Genomic DNA, 14,801 nt, shown 5'->3' with positions numbered 1-14,801 from the left:
AGGGATAAGTCAGGATGGCTACAAAAACAACGGCTTGAGGATTTTAGAAGTTACTTTCTGAGCTCCTTTTGCAGAAATTCTCTTTACAATACCCTTAGAAACACATGGGACAGTGAGGTAAGAGGTGAGGATAATAGAAATAAAACCTGTGAGGTTCTTTGGGGTTTTGTTATGCTTTTTGTTTGAATGTTTGAGTGTTTTTGTTTTAGTTTGTTTGTTCAGGTTTTTGTTGTGGGCTTTTTTTTGTGTGGGAGGGTTGTTTGTTTCTTTGAAGGGGCAGAGTAGATTGTTATAAAATCTTGAGATAGGGAAATAAATTCCTATCTAGAACTCTTGTAAGCAGCTGTTCTTCAGGCTGAGCAGAACTGAGCAAGGAACTGGGTATTGGCTGCCAAGAGCTTACATGTACTCCTCTGGAGTGTAACATGCTTCTGCTATGAATAATTTTAAATTTAAAATAGCAAAAACAAAAAAGCTGGACCCATTCTTCTCAACTACACTTTGTACTAACAAAGCTGGAGGAGCTGCTCAGTAATCGTATCTGGCAAGAAAAACTATTTCTAAATGTGAATCAAGTCCAACAGAAAACAAAAATTTGACTTGTGACTACAGGCTGTGAAGGGAAAAATACTTATCCCAGTGTGGTGCTAAAATTAATTCTTCATAATTGCAAAAATTTCTCATCAAGTTATAACAAAAAGTTACTATTTTGAATACTTGTTTTATCTTAAGGTTTGAAGCCATATGAGATACTGAACACTGTGAAAACAAGCAAAGCCAGTATCTGGACACTGCATGCAGACTGCTTTTTAACTCCCCTGAAGGATTCCAGATCATGGACCCTTAAGGCTTGGTCCAAGTCTATGTGATTTATTGTCCTGAAATTGCTGAGAGCTGCTGTCATGGCTTTTGCTTGGGATAGAAATGCTGGGGATGAAGGTGAATGCTGACTATCTGAAGGATGTAGTAAATGGATCTTATTTTAACTGTCATTCCATTTGCACTCCCAGGGTTGGAAAATAGCTTAGGCAGACTTGTCTTTGTTGGTTCATATCTCATTATTCACATCACAAATGCCAAGGATTAGAGAAGAAATACTAGGGTTGAAAATAGCTCATGCAGAAACTTCTTAGTGGTCAGAATCAAAGAATTGGGAGGCAACAAAAGATGAAAATAATATGGCTGTGTCAGTATGTGGCAATGTCATGTCCTCCTGGGAACAGACAAAGAGAACCTTAGTAATACATGCAGTTTTCATCTGCCTCGTCTGCCTCCACCCTTGTAATTTTCTCAGCTGACAATGTTCTACAATTTTATTAAGATGCCTCAGTCATCTGCTTCTTGCCATTTCTTTGGTTTGACTTCTCCTTTCCTATCATTTTCTATGTCAAGCATTCTTTATCTGTGTTTAAATTGGCAGCAGCAGCGAGCAGGCTTTTGGCACGGCCACAATTGCTTCTAAACAATGGTAGTAATCTTCTCCCCCCTAGGGACAGGAGAGCAGGCAGAGCTGTGGGGGTTTCCTCCCCTTGAGCTACTCTGCTTTTGTGCTTAGGGCTGAGGAGTGCTGGCTTGTCCCTGTGCAGGGACACAAGGACCCTGCCTGCTGACACTTGGGTTCAGGAGTGGAGCCCTAATCCCCTGCAGGTGGGAAACGTGGGGAGTGCTGCTGAGGATTACTCACAAGTTGTGTTATCAGAGCAAGCACTGTGTGGGAATTGCAGGCTCATGCTGTTGACAGCAGAGGGATGTGGCCAGGAGGAGTGAGCACTGGGATGCTGTCCAACTCCTTTGCAGCCGCTAGAGCCAGCCTGCCTTCAGCACCTGTACTCAGGGTTGCCTGCAGGAAGAGAAATTATGTTCCACTTTGCTCTAGCAATCTATCTCAGGGAGGTTTGGCTCTCCAATTTGTTGTATTTTCTCCTTCTCAAATTTGTGTGAGCATGAAAAGAGGGAAAGAGCGGCAGCTGTACCCATCAGAGGAACCAGGTGAGCCAGACACCTTGCAAAATGTATCAGACAAAAGAAACCTGTATGATTTCTGCAGTTCATTTGCCTTTTCCTGTGGACAGACTGTATATGGGTGTCTAGCAATTTTGCTTTTACCTTTTGTTTTCTGAAACACCCATTCTAATAATAAAATGTATGACACATGAAGCCCAATTAAAGACACTGAGATTAGGTCAAGGTGGTGTTTAATTTGATTAAGGACTGTAAAATTGGATGGTAAGCATTTACTGAATAACTGCCATGGGATGCTTGAAGGTGGTTCAAGATGATGGAACCTTTGGGTGTTACATCCTCTATATGTTAAAAAGGGCAATGTTCCAAGATTCTGGAACTCTTGATCAATTCTTCAGCAAACCACACTGGTATCTTCCTTTACTCCTCTCCATGGTGGGGGAAATAATTTGTAGAAAGTGTAAGTTTTTGCATTAAGTTACCAGTCAAGTTAATCCAATTCATTAAAATAATGCCTTATAGCTGTTGATGCTGTTGAATTTTGATAATTGAAACAGCTAAACCTAAATTTTTAGGTCTTTTAACTAAGAGTAGGCTAAAGGTCTTTGAAATTTTTCTTAATGTTCAAGTTTGAGCTGTCACAAGGAAGAGATGAGCTGCTTAATGTTTAACAAAAGATTACTTAGTTGATCGCTTGCATATTTTCTTCATGTTTTGGCCTATGGAAGGCCTGTTCATTATTTCAGAATGCCTTGGCTCCAGTCCATCTGCAAGACCTCATTTTTCTTTTGAAATTTGTAGTCTTCACAAGCTTGGCATCTGTGATATCACAAACAATGAATTACTGTGGCTGCAAGTCTCTGGAATTAAAAACCCCACCTCCGTAAGAGCATATTTTTTTTTACAGAATTGGGATTTGTTCTGAGGAAACACAGTTGACAAAAAAAAGGTTTTCTAAGATAACAGATTTTTCATCTTCTGATGGAAAAATGAACCGAAGTCCTGATGCTGAGGACTTGCTCTTTAAATAAATGGGATCTTTCTCTCCTCTCTTGGCAACAGCAGGAGTATTCTTGTGCTCTATGACAAGGCTAGCTGGTGCTATATTTGTCTTGTAGCTGTACACACATTTGCAAGAGGTTGTTTAATAAGAGAAAGGCAAAAAGCCAATACAGTTTGAAGAAAGTTTATTCTACCACAGCCTGAACTTTCTGGGTTGGCTTAAAGACAAGGCTACATACTTGTGGAGGATCAGGGAATATCATTACTGATATGAAATTAAAACTTTCCTGAGTTGTCTCTGGAAAGCTCTGTGGAGAAGGAGGGGGGCCTGGGGGTGTGACACAACAGACGTTTTTAAAATGGAGTTCAGTAGATGTTTGGGTGCACCAGCAGAAGAGGAGGAAGGAAGACAAGAGGGTGGGGAAGAAGATATTAATAATGCTGGCAGTTGTGCTGTCCATGAAGAGCTGGATTTGGGACAAATGTACCTTACCTGTTTGCCTGAGCAATATATGAGAGTGAAGCTCACTCAGACAGTGTACCTGATATGCTGGCTGCTGCTGGAACTCTGCAAGGTAAGAAATTTCAGTACAAGTCTGTGATATTTTTAGTTAACTTTTTATGTGCTTAAAATACAGATTGATCAAAATCTCTTCTGAAGGATTTGAGAATTCATTGCTATGTACCATGCAGTTTCTTTCATAGTTTATTAGTAGCAGGAATTTTGTAAATATTGATGTTGTACCCCAAAACAGGAGATCTAACAAGGGAAAACTTGTAAGGGCTACTCATGGAGTACTACAAGAAGCAATACATTAGTAATTGCTAGCCAGTTTATCTCTGTACACTTTTAGATAATTACAAGTGTTTCAAAATTATTTTAGATTAATTTCTATGTGCAATTTCTTGTCATGTTCTTCGCTGATTTACATTAATTTCTTGTGTTGGATGAGCACTAGAATGTATTTATAAAATTCTTTATAAAAGTAAAGAATTGGGTGAGGGTTTGGAACATTTTTCAAATATAATGGAGTTTTTGAAGTTGTGGTGGGACTGATTTTAATTTGATCTGGCCACATCTAATAAAAATATTTTTGCCTGATGTATTACTGGATAGGAACAAGACAATGGAACAGGTATAAAAACTATAGTTCCTTCAATTTAATTCCTTGCAGAAAGCTACTGTAATGTTCAGGTCCAAGCAGAGAAACATTGAATTCTGCAGAAGTGATATGATTTAAGGTTTTATGTTTAAGCAGGGAAGCAGTGAGACATTTGAGCTTCAAATGCTGCTGGTTCCAATGGTGTAACAAGGCTATATTGGTTAATTTAGAATGTGCAATAGATCTTTGTTTCTCTGTTTGTGCATTCAAATCTTACTGTGGTAGGCATTTAGTTGATGGACGGATCACCATACAGATCAAAACAAGTGTCAAGGCAATATTTACTGGCTGGTTTTTCTTCAGAAGTATGTGAGTTCTGAAGAAGAAGGAGAGGAGGTCCGTGATGAGGATGGGGTGGAGACCACAAGAGTGGGACCAGGTGGTGCCTCAGCAGCAGCAAGCCCTCTCTTCTATGTGCATGGCAGCTTTGGGGCAGTAGTGCATCAGGTTTTTTGACAGCATAAAATAAAACATCAAAATGTAAACTGAACACCACTAACTGAATTATGTGTTGGATTGCTAGAGAGCTTTGTTATACGCATATTCCATATTTGTAATGTCTTTGCTCTTGTCTGTATGTAGCATTTATCCTGTGGTGCCAATTGCTTGCATTAGGGGGCAGATAGAGACCCTTTCATAGGACTTTTTCTGGTATTTTTTCTGCAGGGATCTTTTGTGACGCTGACTGAAAAGGGCTAGGCATCCACACAGCTATGGGGATGGAGTGAACAGCCCCAGGGCAGATGCCAGAGCCAACTTGTGAGGCAGAGTCCTGGTCAACACACACTTCCAGATGATTTTGAGGAGTGCTGGTCCAGGCTGGGGAAGGTTGCACCTTGTCTGGTTGCAGATTCATTTGATTGGTTCTCTTGTGGTTTGAACTATTTACAACCATTGAGTTGTAGGTTTTAAGAGCCGTGCTTATATTACAGAAAGAGGCAGAAACTCATTTGTGGCTACAAACCTAGGTTTGCTTTGGGTGTGTGCAACAGCTTCAGTCCCCAGGACTCATTGCCTGTGCAGAGATTTTTTTGTATATTAATTGTGAAGTGTGCACAAATGTTGAGTGGTCTGCACATGATGAATCCCCAGGATTCTGCCTGTGCAGAGATTTTTAAATATATTAATTGTGAAGTGTGCACAAAATGTTGAGTGGTCTGCACACAATGGCTTTGCACAACGTGCATGAGGTATTCTATAGGATAAATGGTTGTTCCATTTTTTTTGGATAGTTTCTTGGACAACAGGAAGAATTCTTAAAGTACATACGCTAAAAGATATTTTTCTGTCTGTGATTTTATGTGCTAGCATACAGCCTGATATTTGCACAGTGCATTTAATTGTTTCTAGTTGGGAAGAAACAACTCATACTACTATAAAGCAGAGTAAGGAGAGGTAATGTAGCTTTTGTTGAAATCACAAATTTCTTCAGAAAGCTTTCTGAGAACCTTACAATGCCCTGGCTAAGCCAAGAAGATAACTAAACCTCTAATTTATTAATGCTTCTTTCTTGCTGAGCTTTCTTAAAGACTGTTTAGATTTGAGACCTCACTTTCTTATTTCCTGACACTCTTCCATGACTTAAATCTCTTCCAAGTCCTAATCCATTCAAAAAGTGCTAATTTTTTTCTTCTTCCCTTTCACTAGAACAAAACCAGCACAGTGTTTCTTTTTCTCAGGTTCTGCAGCTTGGCAGAACCCAGCAATGCTGCTGCAGTGGGAGGGGAGGGAAGGCCAGCAGCACTGGAATGGTTCTGCTGTGTTACAGAAGCACATTTGTAACAGCTTGTGTGCATCTCTCATACACCTGAATGTTTGCAGCTCTTGGCTACAGACAGGGCCCCAGGTGCTCATGGCTTGGAAAATATCAGTGACTCCCTGTAACTCCTCATCAGTGCTCCCCAGACAGAATTATGTGTCCTTTGTGCCAGGGGAGCTCACCCTTCTGTAAATTAACATGGACAGAAGGAGAGACTGTGTTTAGCAGGTGAGAAACCAATCTGAGTGGGCTTTCATGCAGTTTGATACGAAGTTTAGTTACAAAATAATCAAATTCCACCAATGTGCCATGGGAACACGTGCAATAAGCCTGTCAGAGTTCAGGAAGCATCTTTGTAGACATCTGGGAAATTTCCCACTCCTGTTTCCCTGAGGGAGGCTTCCATTTTCAGAGGTCACCATGACTTGTGGGGATGAGGGAAGAGACTTCAAATCTTTCTTTTAATTCAGAATTAACATAAATTTAGTTGACTTGATTCTGTTTCAATCATTTACCATATTTCAGTAATATTCTGTACCTTTGAATATCAAAACCAGCTGGTGATTTCCCTGTTATTTATTATACCTTAAGCATTTTCTGTCAGCTCACCTGGTATTTTTTAAACAGTCTGAAATCTGTACAAAAGGCAAAACAATGGTGAAACAAACCTTTAATTCAATTTCTTGTCTCTGTATTTTTGAGTGCTGGGTTGTACAGAGCTTCCAACTGCTCTTGCTATGAACTTCTACATGTCATGTAATGCATGAGAATGGATCCCAAGTGAAATATTAAATCACTTTCCTACAGTTTAGGGCACAGGGCCTTAATTCTTTGCTATTCAATAGATGTATCACTCTGTGTTCATAATCTTGCTGTCCTTGGCTCAGCTCATTGCCTGTAAAGGGAATAGGAAATTAGTTTGATTTTATTTCCTAATTTATTTTGATTTTTTTCTTCTGATTATAAACAGTGTAGGAGTGTACTATCTTCCTGTAATTATGGGCGATGGTCAGGCTGTGCAACAGTATGGGATGAATCCTTTCCTAGGGAAAAGAGGAAATCTGGTCTTCCTATAATATGAATGAATTTTCTAGCCATTAGCCTGTGCTCACAAGGAAGTGTAGGGGCACTTCTGCCTTCTTTTGCCACCCTTTGAGGAAAAAAAGGGTGCAGGGAGTCAATTATGACCTCTTTCTTAGGTGCTGACTCCTAAAAATCTTCCGTGAAATTGTGGCTGCTTCTGGAGGTGACACTTGTGTTTTCATACCACAGGCTGGAAGCTCTAAGACATGGGTGTTTTCTTCAGAAGAGGGTTTTCTCTGGATTCCAAAGCACAGCCCCTAAGGAAATGGTCCAGTGAAGGGGGAGAAGATTATCAGATATATCTTCTTGTAACAATTTTGTAGTGGTTAGATGCAATTGTTGCCTGCCAAATATGCTACTACTCTGGTTATAACACTCTCCATGTACTCTGACAACATGTAACTACTGTTTTAAGCATGAGAATGTTCAGTCTGGAAAACCAAATTTGAGGTTCCTCTGTCTTTTTGAGTTCTTTTTCACCATGACTTATTATGGTTATAGGAAGATTTTGACAGAAGAAGGGGCTGGGCCTTGGTACACAGAGTGTGGGACAGGGGTTTTACCAGTGGACAAGAATTGACCAAGAATTCTGTGAGGGGACCTGGCTGACTCCCTTCACAGCTATTTTCCAGCTACCTTAAGTGTTTGTTGGAAATTACACGGTGGGTGTGGTTTTGTTTGTTCGTTTGTTTGGTTTTGACTTTTTTGTGGGTTTTTGTTGGTTTTGTTGTTGTTGGTTTTAGACTTGTTTGTTTTTATTATTTTCTATACTTACATGTTCTTGCTGCATCTCTAACTCCTTCCCAATAATTTTTGAACATTCTGGCCAATCTCAGCAAAATTTGAGTGGGGCAGAAGTTAGCAGAGTTCACAAGTAGGTAGTCAGGGAATGAAAATAGACTTAGCTAATGCTCCTCCTGAGGGAAAGGGTCCTTCATAAAACTGTCCCTTATTAAACATCAGAAATTTGGTAAAATTATTCCATTTCCACACTGGAGAACTGCAGAGCTGTAGGAAAGAGGACTCTGTTGGGTCAGCTGCTTGCAGAAATACTTGTTTTATCAGTAAAGTGTTTTTTGTTTGGCTATTAATGGAACTCCACTGAAGCCTACTGTTTGTCTTCAGACCTCAGAGTAAAAGCCAAGAAGTGGCTTTAAGAAGTGCAACTTGAGACAACTAAAGAGGGATGTTTTGCAGAAAGCTTTAAACATTCCCCTCACTCCCCTTTGGAACACTGACTTTTTAAGCTTTCAGCCAGAAAAATCAACCTCCTTTCACGGATTTGGTCAAAACTTCCAATGTTCTATTCAAGGTCAGGCTCTGAGGGCAAACAGACTGATTAGATACACTTAACTCCTAAAACATCATAAGCTGTTCTGTGGGGCTTGTTTTGTTTAGGAGTAATATTTCTGAATCTGTTTTCCTTTAATTTGTGCTCTAATTATCTGGATTCCTTTGGGCCAGAAATATTTAAACAGTCTGTTTTATATTGGAATAGTACTTGCAGTGCTGGGGAGAGCTAAGTGTAATAGAGAGACAAGGCAATGAAAATGGAAAACCTCAGAGAGAAAATTGGAATGTATTGAATCTGACAACGAGCTCAGTTCAGCTTGATTTGTCATTCTGGGCAGAGATTCAGCTCTTTATGGGCAGTGTCAACCATTCAGCATGTGCTGGGCACTTTGACTTCTTCCTTTCCCCTCTGCAAAAAGCCAGGAATTGAAATTTCTCCAGTGTCTTTAGTATTCATCAAGCCATCTCCTGGATCCAGCTCTGAGCTACAAGCAGTGTGTTCAGTGCAGGCTGTGAAAGGCTGATGTGCAGAATGATTTCAAAGCATTCTTTATAAACCTGGGAAATGATTGTTGGAAAATCCAGCCACATCCCTTTTTTACATCCTCATTCTTTAAAAATGATCACACCTTTATTTACATGGGAGAATGTGTTCAATAACTGCTTTTCAGTGGAACTGCCTTTCTCAGCTACCACGGTTCTCAAAAACCACTATCAATCAGGGCTGCATTATCTTCTTTATGCTGTTAATCCAAGCCCAGTTCCCATAACAAACCTGCAGGCTTCTGCAGCACTGCAGCTCATGAATCAGAGCAGAATTTTCTTGCTCAATTGTAACTTGATGATTAGCTTGAAAAATTTGACTGAAATCCTGCATGACTAACAGAGTACACAGGGTGGATTAAGAACCTGTAAGAAGATAACTGAGAACAAATCACTTCTTGTGCACTCTGGAATATTTGATGCTCTTCCTAGAAAGTGCCTCATTATTACAGAAATCTAAGAAGGTGCTGTAATTTTTTTTCTCCTCCTGATGTTTTGTGTTGAAGAAAAGCAGAACTGGTGTTGGAAAGAAATAAAACTTCTCATTTGATGTTTCAAGTGTGATGCTCCAAATGTGATTATTTATATATCTGGATGAAAATTGGCAAATAAGGAAGAATTTGTGCTGTTAAAAGCCTTTAGTAAGGTGTTTCCAGATCGCAAAATGTATAAAACCCCACAAGAATGCTTGGGCAGGGCAGTTTTAAAAGTCAGCTTGATCACTCTACCATCCATGAGCAAGAAGTGAAATACAATGTCCATTTCTAAATAACAACAAAAAGTATTCTTTTTACACAATGGAATTTGATTTTTTTGGAAACTTGCATTTGCACTGAGAAAGAGTGTGTCTAGGTGCAAAAAGGCTATTCTCTGGAGAGTCATCAACCTTCAATCATACTAACCCAAATTTCTGTAAAAATGTAGAATAATATAGATAATTAAAAATGAACAAGCAAAAAGCAAACAACTTTTACCCCTTTGCTTTGAATATTAATAGATATATTGCATTTTTCCCTTAGTAAAAGGCAGATTCTGTTCTCTAGCTTTCTTTTTGCTCTTGGATTTGTTTTTGGATGAAATAAGTGTATTTAGTTGTAGATTACGGAAATACTATCATTTTGATTATGGTCATGATAAGTGGACTGTCATTTAGATTCTAGCAGAAGAAAATGGCAGGATAAACCTTGGGTGCTCACCTTTTCTGTCTTAATGCAATAGATGAGATTCTGGTGTTGTGGTTTAGAGAACTTCCAAGAGATAGAGGAATCCAGGTAGAATTATTTACCATAGCCCAGCTGCAAGTTCTAAGAACAGGCCCAAGTTCACAGGCAAATTTTCAAGCAATGTCTATCCAGGTTTACCACTCCAAAATCTCTGATCCACACTCTGCCAGCAGTTCTGCTTCTGCCAGAGGGGCAGTGCCACAGGATGGCAGGCACCACGCTGAACCACAGGGTTTAGTGTCCAGATGTGTTAAAGGAAGCTGAAACCAACACTGCTGTCTGCTCTCTTTGGCCATTCCAGCTGACTTTCTGTGTTAGTGCAAGTGAGGCCAGCTAAGGCAGACAGTGGCACCATAACTCCCAGTTATATTGTGCAGGTGCTGTGAATCCATCCTGGCAAGGTGTGCTGCAAAGCTGTTTACTAAAACCTCCTATACTGATTAACAACATACTGTGGTGGCACGTATGAGACTGGAAATTAACAGGATAAAAGATACAGCTTTTTATGGCCCCTGCTGTATTTTCTACCTTTTCCTAGTAATTATGTTTGATGTTATTCCCCAGAAAGTAGTATCAATGCCCTATATTAAATTATATGGGAAAGAATGTCATAGTCTTATACTTTATGTGTTCTTTCAGAGCTAAACTGAAAAGAATTGAAGGGGGAGGTATAAAACCTAGTATTTGGAAAGCATTTTGTGAATGTTTCTGTGCTGCCAAAGCAGACAGATAGCTTTCATGCTCAGACACAAAGTTATGGGGTGGGGCAGGCAGAAGGGATTAATGCTGTTTCCATATGAATAAGTAGGAGTTTTTTGGAATTATTTACTATAATCCTATTAGCACAATGGGCAAGCCTAGTACAGTTGGTAGCCAGTCTCTCCCTGCTGGAAGAGAGACCAGGCCCTTAAGGTGTGGTGAGAAGAGCGTGGGTGATAAACTAGAATGTGCAAAAAATTCTAATGTCAATGCTCAGGAGACAGTAACTTTCATAATGTTGCCAGTTAAAGTTTTCAAATTGGCATTTTTTTCCCTTGAATTCCCAGCTCCTGGAGGCATGTGACTGCTAAAATAAAACAAACACATTTCAGGTGCTGTAACTGCAGAGGAAATTTCAAATACCAATTTGCAGTGGAAAGTTCCTAAACAATGAGTCTTTCATCCTTGGACTTGTCAATCATCTTTCAAGTGTTTTAGGGCTTGGATCAGCTTGTAAAAGATGCTGATTATAATAGCTGCCGGATTGACTTTTTTCTTTGCTCAGCCCAAATAAAAATTCAAAATGCATGAGTGTAGCAGTATTCATCAGAAAAGAGCAGGCTTTCATTTCACTTCCTACATAAATAGCTGGCCAAGATGCCCAGCAGAGAGTGAGTGCAAGGGGACTGACATCAGCAAAATGCAATGCTGGAGAAACCAGGAGTAAACCTCTTAAAAAACCCCCAAAAAACAAGGCAGAGAGATAGAAAGGGGGGAAAAAAAGGAGTGAAATTTGCATTTTAGCTGCTAGAAGCAGGCAAATCTGCACACAAGAAATCCTGGGAACTGTATTGGTCATAAATGGTGGAAGGTTTCCCATTGTCCATCAGGTCAGTGTTTGCCACTCTCCAAAGACAACAACTGCCTGTTGAATTGTGAGGTGACAGCACAGAGTGGTACTGATTTTAAAAAATGTGATCTCATGGAATCTCCAATCTTGCTGAAACCAGGGCTCTGTGTACATCCTTGTTTCCATGGATGTGTGCTCTTTTTCATCCTGTTTGCTTCCAAGCCTCTGTCAGTTCTAAGAGAGTGGAACCTTTAGCTCTATGGTCCTGTGCTGAGAAGTCCTGTGCCAAGTGATGTTTATTTTGTGTCAGGGACCACTAACATGGATCCCCAGGGGAGCCTCAGTGGGGCTGGAGCCAGTGTTTGTCCAAACCCCGATTTCTGGAAGCACAGACTGTGCACTGATGTCCTTTCCACAGCACTGTCTTCCCATGTGGGCTCAATCCAAATGTACATTTTCAATTCAGTGGAGTTCATCCTTTTTAGACTAAGAAATGTGCACAATCCTGTGTGAGCACACTGAAGATTTGGGTTCACTCCTGTTCCTGCTTCAAGCTTCCAAGAGGGATAAACTGCTTCATCTCTGCATCGGTTCTTCATCTTGAGGGTAAACTTGTTTATTCACACCAGCACATAAACTTCTCTTTGAGAGGAAGGATGTACCTGTGTGTCTTGCACAGCAAGTCTCTGATTTGGGCAGTAGCCTGCAACTATCACAAAGAGCAGGAGAAAGGGGAAATGGCCTGCTCATTAGCAGGAGAGAGAAATTCAACTTTGAATGATATCTGCAATTTGTAAATTTAAAACATCCAAAATTAATGGAACACTTAAGTTTTCAGAATAGCTTTATTTTAGATTTAAAAAAGGTTTCTGAGAAGTTTGTGCATATGCTTTTTGTTTTTTAAGTGCCTTTCTTGGTGGTGCTCATGCCTTGAGCAGTTCCAACCTTTAATTACTTGTTTATTAGTCCATTTCTTCCACCCACACACACACTTGTAGCAACACAACTCTTAGCAGGTCACACAAGTCAAGGAGTAGACACATGTGGAAACATAATTTCTGTGTCACTTGGCCCAGTAAGTTTTCACTTCTGTGGAAGTGCCATGTTTCAGAGCACAGTCCCACAAGCAGGGCAGGAACAGGTGGAAATATTGGTCAGCTGGAACTTCCTTACACTGTCACTGCCCCAAGGACATGGGACTATAACACATTCTCATTCAGAAAGTCTTTGCAAGAAAACCAAACCTACCTAGTGTTGTAAAATCAACACTAGCTGTGAAAAGATTCAGGGACTGTTGTGTTAAATTATCAGAGAGAAATAATTGTTTCAGCAGATCGAAGGAGAAACCCTGATGCCTCAGGGCTATTTACATGTTGTGTTTAATCCTGATATTGCTTTCCTCTCCCCCCTGACCAAGAGTGAATTATTATCACATGAAAAAGACAAGGTTAGAGGCAGGAACTATTTTTATTTGCCAGTTCTTCAAGTAAAGTACAAAACTCAAGTGTCTACACAATGGCTTATAGAGATAAAGTGTGCAGAATCAAAAATGTTTTCTTCAGAAATCTGATAACTTAATTTGTTTTCAAATATGTGATCCTTGATGATATGAAATGGTTTAGAAGACATTAGTCGTGGTTTTTTCTTTGTTTGCTTTATTTTCAGAATATCAGAGAGAGGTTTCTGAAGCTGTTTTTTTTGTGGTTTACTATTGCCACTACAAAAATGGTAATTCTTTATTAAAAAAGAAACAAGCTGAAAGAACAGGCTAAAATGAGCATGGAGAAAAGTAGATAGTGTTGAAGGCTATTTTAGAAGAAATTTCAGGAAAGTTCACTGTTCAGGGATAAACTAATTTTGCTTTAAATTAAAATCTATTTATTTGAACAGGTATAGCTTCAAGAGTTACCTTTGGTTATAGATGGTTCACAGTTAAAACAGATGGCTAACAGTTAAACAGCTAACACTCTCCCTTCTCCTTTGCAGCTTATCCTAAAGCTCCAGACCTGTAGTGCCTGTTCTAAGAGAGAGATTTATGTGAATGTGTTAAAAATGGAGGCTGAAACTGAGGGAAAAGACCTTGCTGAGAAAAACATGTACAAGGGGTGCACTTGCTTCTAGGAACAGTCAAGGATGCCACAACCTTGGTGTGCAGCAAGGTGCTGTATATCTATATCTATTTATCCATTCCTATATCTCAGACTAATAAATAAAGTCACATAATGCAATCTGTGACCCTAAGGTTGGATTTACTACCACTGACAGGGCCATGATCCATTTTCCCAAGTTCTTCTATTATATTATTTTCCATCTTTCTTTAAAAAGATAAAATAGCTTTTCATTTGGCCTTGGAAAATCTTAAAGAATGTTATCATATTATCATTACTTAAGTGAGCTTTTTGGGATGGAGGGGTTTTAGTCCTGCGAGTGAAGGATTATGCATAGCTTACAGTGCTACTGTAGCTGAGGATCTTCATCCTCATCTCAAAGATCATATTTTCTGTAAAACTCATGAAGTGGAAAAGGTCCATACAGAAGAAGAAACCTGGGAAAATGTGTATAAGGAATGGGATTTGGGATCACTGCTTAGGGTAGAACATCAACTGTATTTTTATAAGGCATCAGTATTGGAGATGGACTTAAGACAGAACTTTCAACTTGAAAGTTTTATTTTACTTTTTACTCTCCAATGCAAAGTTCAAGCCAAGTTCAAGTAAAGTTTGTGAACCCTTCAGAAACACTTGGCTAAGTTGTAAGCCTAAAATTGTATGTGGTTTGGGTGTAAGTCAGGAGGGGTTTAATCCCAAGCCACTTGAAACACAGCACTTCTGGCCATGTGTAGCTCTGTATTTCAGCCTTCTTTGCAGCCCAGACCTAGGCTTGCCCAGAGAGCAGCTGTGGCTGAAAGCCCCATGGATGGTGCCCAGTGCATTTCTCACTGTTTTTTTCACAGAAATGGTGAGCACTGTGTACTTGTCCCAGATGTGTGGCTTGGGCTCCAGCTCAGCTAGAGGGTCATTACAAACACCCCTATGTCTAAACTTCAGAGTTGAAGGGGCAACATGTGCATCTCACCCAGTTTTCCACAGAGACTTTTCTTCAGAACAGACCCCTTCCTGGTGAAAGCCAAAATAATTCCAAAGGGATGGCTCTCTCTTTGGCTCTTTTCCTAGGAATTACTGGGAATTTTTCAAAAATTAATCTGTAGAGACTTTTTGACCTGT

Source organism: Zonotrichia leucophrys, chromosome 9 (assembly GCF_028769735.1).
Source record: "Zonotrichia leucophrys gambelii isolate GWCS_2022_RI chromosome 9, RI_Zleu_2.0, whole genome shotgun sequence".
NCBI classification, from domain to species: domain Eukaryota; kingdom Metazoa; phylum Chordata; class Aves; order Passeriformes; family Passerellidae; genus Zonotrichia; species Zonotrichia leucophrys.
The sequence above is the reverse complement of the archived record's forward strand: the minus strand, read 5'-3'. Positions refer to the sequence as shown.